The sequence below is a fragment of the Mirounga leonina genome, unplaced genomic scaffold (assembly GCF_011800145.1).
Source record: "Mirounga leonina isolate KUSES-001 unplaced genomic scaffold, KU_Mleo_1.0 Mir_172, whole genome shotgun sequence".
Taxonomy (NCBI): Eukaryota; Metazoa; Chordata; class Mammalia; order Carnivora; family Phocidae; genus Mirounga; species Mirounga leonina.
In genome coordinates, this window is record NW_023270442.1 from 3,876,818 (window position 1) to 3,886,156 (window position 9,339).

The window sequence follows — 9,339 nt, forward strand, 5'->3', positions numbered from 1 at the left end:
AAAAAGATTTAATGTATTTCAGAGACAAAGAAAGAATTCAACAATTTACTTAGATTAAAATTACTGAGAACTTATAGTTAATTAAATTAATGCTCTAAGAAAAAAGAAAGGCAGGGAAGTCTCTGCTTATTTTCAACAGGAAAAGTTTAGACTCTTGTTTTTAATTTATATTAGTCCTCACATCCGCTCTGGTCTTTTTACAACATGCAACTAAGATTTGCAACATCCTGCTAAGGTTTAAGTATAATTAAGTCATCCCTTTGTCCATAAGCCTTCCATCTCACCACAGAGTAAAAGCCACACCATTAACAATGGACTTCAATTGTCCCTTCTACTGGAATCACATTATTCACCTAGATCATTCCCTCAAATACTTTAGGTTTTTGCAGAAATCTCAATATCTCAGATTTTTCCTAACTGTGCTATTTAAATTTGCAAACACTCTCCAATCCTTGTGTCCTCTGACCCACATTCTCTGTTATTACTCCAAGGCATTTACCAATATGTAGGCCAAAAGCAGTGCAATAGTTGTTATCCAATAAATGTTTATTTCCTGGCATACAGTTTAAATTAAATATTTTTGAAGTAATTAACAGAAGGGAAAAATTACAAGAAAGGAGAAAGAAGATTCAATAGGAAGCTATTGTAAAAACATACTAAAGAGCTGGGATTTTATTGAAAGCAAAAGGGTGGTTAAATATGAATGGATCTAAGAGCTTGTTAAGATAATAGAATCAATCAGACTTAGCAGTTGGTTGGAGATGGGCCCAGAAAATAGAGAAAGAAGTCAAATGTAAAATCCATGATTTCAGAATGAGCAAAAGAACAATTAGTGATACCATTCACTAAAATATAAAATGCAGGAAGATCATTTTGGGCTAGGTAATATTGATTTCTATTTTAGTCATGAGATAGACACTTTTTCTGCCACTTCAGATTTGGAATTTTTTTTAAGACCTCCTAGTCCCTCAATTTCCTTATCAATAACAAGAACACCTATTTCAAAATACGTATAAAGTACTAAAAAGAGCATCTAGCATACAATAACAACTAAATGTATACTAAATGTATACTCAGGATTTTGAAGCTATAATTTGTTTTCATCATTAGTATCTCACCCAGCAGCAAATGGATTTATGGGTAGGAGTTTATATTTATGGATTTTCATGGTGTTATGTATACATCAGTCCATCAGTCCTTTGACCAATTTATTTATAAATTAGATAATATTCCTGTTCTTCTGTGAGCTACCAGGTTTATAAGAAATGCTAATATGTTAGCTTCATGAGGTAAGTCTACAAAAATTATTACCTATATAAGTATAATTTGAAATTTAAAGATAATTTTGATATACAATGCATGTATCTTAATTATTAACAAGATTCAAGGGTCATAAACTTTACAATATTCTGTGTATATTTTCTGTATCTAATTATTTATGATCTTGAATTTTATAGGAAGGTCAAAATAAAGCAAATTTCAGTTTGTACAGTAATGCAACTTTTAAAATAAATGTTCTAGAAATATTGCTCAAATATTTTAGGTTGCAAATAAAAATACTAAAAATATGTGAATAAGACAATAATTTTTTGTAAGAAACTACATTTTCATCTTATTTTAGTTGTCCTATGTAATCGATTATTGGGATGTGTCCTTTCTATCCAAGTTAAAAAAAAAAAAAAGTAGCAGTTATAATTAAACAAGATGGCCTTAATACCCCCCTCAACTTGACTAAAGTTTAGACTGGTTTCCTCCTCATGGGTAGGCATCCTACTCCCTTTCCTTGAAACATTTATTTTCAAAAACTTGCAATAGCAATTCTTTCTCAGCTCCTTTGAGATATAAATCTTCTTTCTGCCTCATGTCAGTTTTACAACCCAGAAGTGTCCCCCTGAAGGACCTGGGAGCCATCTTTGAAATCTAATCCTCAAAAAAAAGCCTTTATTTTCTTGTCTTTATGGAGGGTCTGAGCCTAACTTCAAAAAGTACCAATTATAAACAGTGATGGCCTAATCACATTGGCCAACTTCCCTGCTTACAGTCTAGTACTTTTCTACTAGCTCACCCCAGTGCTTAAAATCCTTTCACCTTTTGTTTTAGTAGAGCTGAGTTCAATCTCTCTCCCCTATTGCAACAGACTTGAATAAAGTCTACCTTGCCTGTTTAAGTTACCTACTGCATCTGTTCCATAATATAATATAAAAATAAATTTAAGAATTTATTAGTGTTTGTTTTGCTTTGATTCTTTGTTTTTGTTTCTAGGAATATGTTCACTCAAGGTATATGAGAATAGCTGGCCATTTAACTATGACATATCAGAGTTAAAATCATTCATGGTTATGTAATGTGGCTGGGACTTCTTCACAGTGTACTATCTACATATAGACCATACGGGATTGTTAGCTATGCTGAGATTATAAAATATTGCAATATAAGAAGAAGTAGGTTAGGATAGGAGGTGTTTTTCTAAGCTCTTTACCCAGCCTTGTGTTCCAGAAGAAACCAAAACCAATGCTTTCACAAAAAATTATTAAGAGGAAAATAACCCAATGGTTCACAAACTCCTAGACAGGTGGCACATAAGGATGATACACGACTCTAAAATGATTCTTTTATTTTTAAAAAATAAATCCTGGATAGCATTTATCCCATTCCTTTTTACTTCACAAAAAGATGTAGTCTCTGATACAATTTTTCAGACACTATTGTCTGAACATAATAACAATTTCAAAATATTCATGAAGCCAAAAACACGTTCTCATTTTTTGGGCAGGGATTTCCGAGGCTGGAAGCTCAAATTGTACACAGACTCCTGTGGCCTTAATCTTTTCTCATGCTGTAACCTGTGGAGATCCTTCGAGTTACTGATTCTGTCACATCTCTAGGTGAGCAAAGAAAGCATGTCAAAGGCTAAATCAGTTTGTGTTTTGGTAAATAGGGTGTTGAAAGCTCAAGTGCACAAGTCATATCTAGCCTGATTTCTGCTTGACCACAACTATTACATGGAATAAGTAGCAAATGTACAGAGTCAAGAGCCTTGCCCTTGACAAGAAAATGAGAACAATGGAAAGGTAGTAATGACTCTATCCTGTTACCAAAAAAAAAAAAAAAAAAAAAAGATAAAAAAGCCAATTGCCCATTCAACACCAAGTTGTAGGAAAACAAACAGCAGCTTGGTCCTCTGGTACTGAAAAATACATTACAAACCCAAGCCATTTAGTTACTCATTATTCCTTCATTAAAGAGAACTGTGACCATTATTCCATGACCACCATATGCTTGCTAATGAGCAAACATTTCTTTTTAGGAAAATAAAAGTTGCTTTCAAGTTTCAATAGAAAAATTGGGTTTAAAGTACTCAATTTGCCTTTTCTTTCAACATTTATTGGAAATGAATATATTTAGTGCTACTATATTTTGCATGGTACAGGGAACAATGATGATCATACATGGCTATGGTTATCTTTTAATAATTAAGTTCCTGAAAAATGTCATGTTCTTTGCATTTTAATAAAAAGACATTATAGTTAAAATTGTGAAATAATGTAAATATTTCAAAAGTACAGTTTCATTTTCTAAGTCAGTCAGAGAAAGACAAACACCACATGATTTCACTCATATGTGGAATTTAAGAAACAAAACAAAAAAACAAAGGGAAAAAAGAGAGAGAGGGAAGCAAACTAAGAAACAGACTCTTAACTATAGAAAACAAACTGATGGTTACTAGAGAGGAGGCAGGTGAGGGGATGGGTGAAACAGGTGATGGAGATTAAGGAGTGTACCCATTATGATGAGCACCAGGTGATGTATGGAAGTATTGAATTATTATTGTACACCTGAAATTATTATTACACTGTATGTTAACTAACTGGATTTTATATAAAAACTTTAAAAAATGGGTAATTTATACTAGAAAAATCAGAAATAGATCAGCATAGAGAGAGCACAAAAAATATAATTGTCAGACAACGGTAAGCACTTCTGTAAACATAAGGACAATTTATTGGGTCAGAATGTTAAATATTACTGGTTTATTACAATTTATGTATAAAAACTTTTACTGATTTTCATACATTTAGGTTGTTTACAACTGCACTGGTAAAAATAATTCCATGAAAATCATCCTTGCAAATGTAAATGAGATTATTTTTGATAGAAATTAAAGCCTAAATGTTCTTAATAATACTCTACTAGTACCAACCATCACCCTCTGACCTCTATTAGGAAGATTTTCATGATTTTTTTTGTCTTTTTCAGGAAACATTAGAGAAATGTCATTATTATAGAGAACTGGCAAATACTTTGTTAGCATATATTTTCAGGGTACATATTCTGAGAAATAAAGCTTGTGTATTTAATTGAAATAGGAAATTACTACAAATTCCTCCTCTCACTTTGGTATGGGATTTTTCTACTGCCCTTCTCAGCAAGAGATGAAGGTTATTTTTCCACCTCATGGAATAAGTATCGGTCTTTAAATTGGGTAGACTGACAAAATGTAGTGGACATGCATTGTGGGAATTTAGATGCTAACCTGAAGAGGACTGGAAGTTTCCACTCTCACCCCCTGGCAATTTGTTCTCAAACTGCCATGCAAATAATCCCTATTCACTCTATTGAAGGATTATAGATCACACGAAGGACTATTTTAGCTGAGTTTCTCTAGAACTGTTATCTGGGTACCAACGGACAGCCAACAACCAACACCAGACATCTAAGTCCATCTTAGAATGTCTAGTAATAGTAGTCGCAAGATGGCTAGGGCTTACCAGTGACCCCAGGCAGAACTCACAGGAGAACTGCCCATTTAAGCTCATTCCACATTGCTGACATACAAGATTATGAGTAAATAAACTGATTGTTTAAAGCCTTAGGGTTTTATGGTAATTTGTTATACTGATAAATCTTCAAGACATCTAGTTTCTGAAATAAAATTAAATCTGTTCAGGAGACCCTGATAAAGACCTTTTGAATAACAGCTAAAAATAAAAAGTAAGTAATATTTCTTGGTAAGCAATGTGTTCAATATTTTACATTTATTGCCTCTAATAATCCTCAAAGTAATACACTTAGTACTTTAGTATCTCTACTTTGTAGATTGAAACATAAAGAGATATTTAAAATGTTGTCCAAGTTTCCACAACAAGAAAAATGGACAAATGAATTCAAACCTAGGTCTAATTTTTAAGGCAATATTCTTAACTAGTACACATATCTTGTATGTATCTTGTATCTTGTTCTTCCCTATTTTTCATAATTTCCAATAATAGTGCTTACAACAAGAAGTAAAAATATTGAAACCTGCAATAACACCATACCTTAAGGGGAGAAACCAAACAACAATGGTATAAAATAACTTTTTGTAATTTTTTTCTGCATCTGTTCATAGAATAGAATGCCTTCTTGACAGAAGCTCAATAATTATGACTGTATACAGTTTTATGTGGCTAACAGAATACATCACTACATAAAGAACAACAGTTTATGTTCAACTAGTCAGGAAATAGCAATGGCACTAACTGGGGCATTCTCAGAAATGTAAGATTTTATAGCGATGAGCTACAATCACAGAGAGTCATCAAGAGGCTCTCAGAAAAAGAAGTAAAAATTATACAAGGGTCAGGTTAGGACATAAGACAAATTAAAATACAAGCCAATATGCTTTCTTGATCTGATGATAATACAAGTGGAAATGAATCAAAGATCAAATATACACTATTAACATTTTCAGATAAATATGACAGGTATATTGAAAAATACATAAAAGATAGCATACCCTCTTTTGTTTTTGAATGATAACAGAAGAACAGGCTTGCATTTTATGCATTTTTCAAGTATACATACTGACCAAAAAAAATGAAATGTTGCTTCTCAAGAGGAAGATCTGGTCTTTATGAATATTTCTGTTTCCAATATTAAATGACAAAATTTATTAAAAGAATATTCAAAGACTTAACCGAGAAAGGTTTGTGATCTATGAATTTATAACTTTAGTAAATGGTATTTTAATTTACTTTTGAAATATCCTCTCTTAATGCTGTATGATAGCATATAATTATGGTAAAACATGACCCCTTTCTTTATCCTTGCATGTGTACACACACAAATAAATGCACGTATATTGTCTACACATTATACATATATAACTCTGTACATGTATAGTTATATATAAAATTACATTTTCTTTCTATATAGTATCAACAAAATGGCAATACTTAAAGATAAATTATATATGTATTCAAAGACTACAAAAATACTAATCTGAAGGGATACATGCACCCCAATAATCGTAGCCAAATTATGGAAAGAGCCTAAATGTCCATCAACTGACGAATGGATAAAGAAGAGGTGGTGTATATATACAATGGAATATTACTCAACCATAAAAATAATGAAATCTTGCCATTTGCAATGATGTGGATGGAGCTAGAGTGTATTATGCTGAGCGAAATGAGTCAGTCAGAGAAAGACAAATACTATATAATTTCACTCATATGTGGAATTTAAGAAACAAAACAGATGAACATAGAGGGTATATAGAGAGGCAAACCATAAAACAGACTCTTAACTACAGAGAACAAACTGGGTTGCTGGAGGGGAAGTGGGCAGGGGCATAGGCTAAATGGGTGATGGGCATTAAGGAGGGCACTTGTGATGAGCACTGGGTGTTCTTTGCAAGCGATGAATCACTAAATTGTAATCCTGACACTATATGCTAATTAACTGGAATTTAAATAAGATATAAGTGTTTATAAAGTTATCTCTAGAAGTGTAAAAAATAAAAATAAATAAATAAATAATATATGCAAAAATAGACTTGTAAAAACAAAATATACCAAAAAAATAAGGTAAAGATGACAAATGGAGATATATACCATGTTCATGGGTTAGAAAACAATATTACTGAAATGTCAGTTTTCCCCAAATTTATCTATAGATTAAAACCAAACCGAAAAAACATTCCAGTAAGCCTTTTCAAAATAAATAAGAAAATTTGTTGTTTTTTTTTTTTTTTAAAGGTTTTATTTATTTGGCAGAGAGAGAGTACAAGCAAGGGGAGTGGGGGAGGGAGAAGCAGGCTTTCAGCCGAGCAGAGAGCCTGATGCAGGGCTTGATCCCAGGACTCTGGGATCATGACCTGAGCCGAAGGCAGCCGCTTAATGACTGAGCCACCCAGGTGCCCCGGAAAAATTGCTTCTTAACTTTAGATGAGTATACAATGAAAACAGAATAGCTTAGGGGCGCCTGGGTGGCTCAGTTGGTTAAGCGACTGCCTTCGGCTCAGGTCATGATCCTGGAGTCCAGGGATCGAGTCCCGCATCGGGCTCCCTGCTCGGCAGGGAGTCTGCTTCTCCCTCTGACCCTCCCCCCTCTCATGTGCTCTCTGTCTCTCTCATTCTCTCTGTCTCAAATAGATAAATAAAATCTTAAAAAAAAAAAAAAAAAAGAAAACAGAATAGCTTAATTTAAAAAAATTAAAACACTGAAAGACAAGACAACAAAAGATACATTAATAGAATGGATAATGAAAAAAGACTGATACACTAAATATTAAGGAGAGAGTAGAGTGTCAGAACTCTTATGCATTGCTAATTGGGATGTAAAATATTACAAATACCTTGGAAATAAATTTTCAGTTGAATGAAATATATGCTTATCTTAGATAGTTTAGTTGTTTTCCTCCTAGGAAAAAGACATAAAAGAAGACTGATTACAGTTTTGTTTTGTTTTTTTTTAAGAGACCAAATCTAGAAACAAAAGAAATGTTGAACAGTGCAATGTGTATAGCAAAAAAAAAGGAAAAGTACTGTTTTAAATGGTCCTGGAAATATCGGATTTTCCCTTTTATTCCATCAAAATATTAAATGACACATTGGAGTATGATTTGTAAGCCGTTAAAAATGTTTTTAGGTCGAGCTATCATATAAAAATTAATGAGTCCTTGCATAAGACAATATTGGAAAGCATAATAGGAGTTATTCTGAGTGTCACCCTGAGGTTTTATTTTACTAGTCAGGCCACAGAAGTATAAGAGGTTACTTACTGCTATGCTTATGATTTTTTGCTTTCAAAAGATATTGCATTTTAACTTTAGGTCACTGACCCTTTTATTGTACCTTTCATTTTTATTTCCATTGAAGAATAAAGTAAGAAACATTAACTTGCAGTTTTCTCTAAAGTGATTTTGTTTTTCATGTGCATGCAGTATCTTTTTAAAGTAGAATACTGAAAGCTCCAACAATGTATAAACTAATTTTACCTGGGTAATTAAATTATTTACACTTCTTCGCAATTTAAAAAAATATCTTATACATTACATTTCTTGAGGTGTTTTACAGAACAATTCAATTTGTAGAAACTTAAATATTCACTTATATAAACACTGCTTTAAGTAAACCTGTGTGTTCACAGCAGTAATATAATTATTCTAAACACTTTCTAGCAGGGAAATAAAGAAACACTTGAATATACATTTAATGAAATAAGGAAATGCTAGGCAGCCATAAAATAATGAAAGCATGAATATGTTAGTAATACACTATGAACATTAGTAAATGTCTCTATTAATTTTATCTGTTATAATAACATGAATAGGATAATTTGTTTCAGAATTCTCCAATGTTAAATGTGAATGTCCATTTATATGTCAAATTAAGTTTTGAGAAATATGTTCATTTGAATTTGAAATAATTTTCAAGCTACTTTTTATTATTTTTATTTTACTCAATATTCATTAATATCTCTAAGACTATACAAATTGATTATGTTTAACTGTTTCTTTCAAATCTTGAAATAATTTATTGTTTTCTATCAATACTGAAAATAAAAATAATATTACTGATTAAAATTAATAGTTAATATACTGTGTGACAGATTTCTGCTCCTTGTTTAGGAAACAATAGTTTGCGGGTCCTTTTTATATTATCTACAAAGGCTTATAACAGTCAATTGCAAAAGATTTGAAGGGTGATCTAAATAGTTATTAGAGATAATATTTAGGTTAACTGAGTGAGTGAAAATTTAGAGAGAGAACAGAATTATCTCAATTTTCTCATGTCAAATTTCAGAATTAATACAGTATGTGAAAAAATAACTTTAGTCAGTGTTTTTTTTTTTTTTTAACACAACATGATTGTCGGTTTTATTGGTATTACAGTGTAGTTTTAATAAAAGCTACATATAAACACAATTGTTAGATATTCAGTCACTTACCCTGTGGAATAATATACCAAGATCAAGCTTAAATCACCTATGAAAATGAAAATACATAAAACACATTCCTCAATTAATTCTAAGAACAACATATACAAATGCAAAAATTTGAACTTGCCAATAATC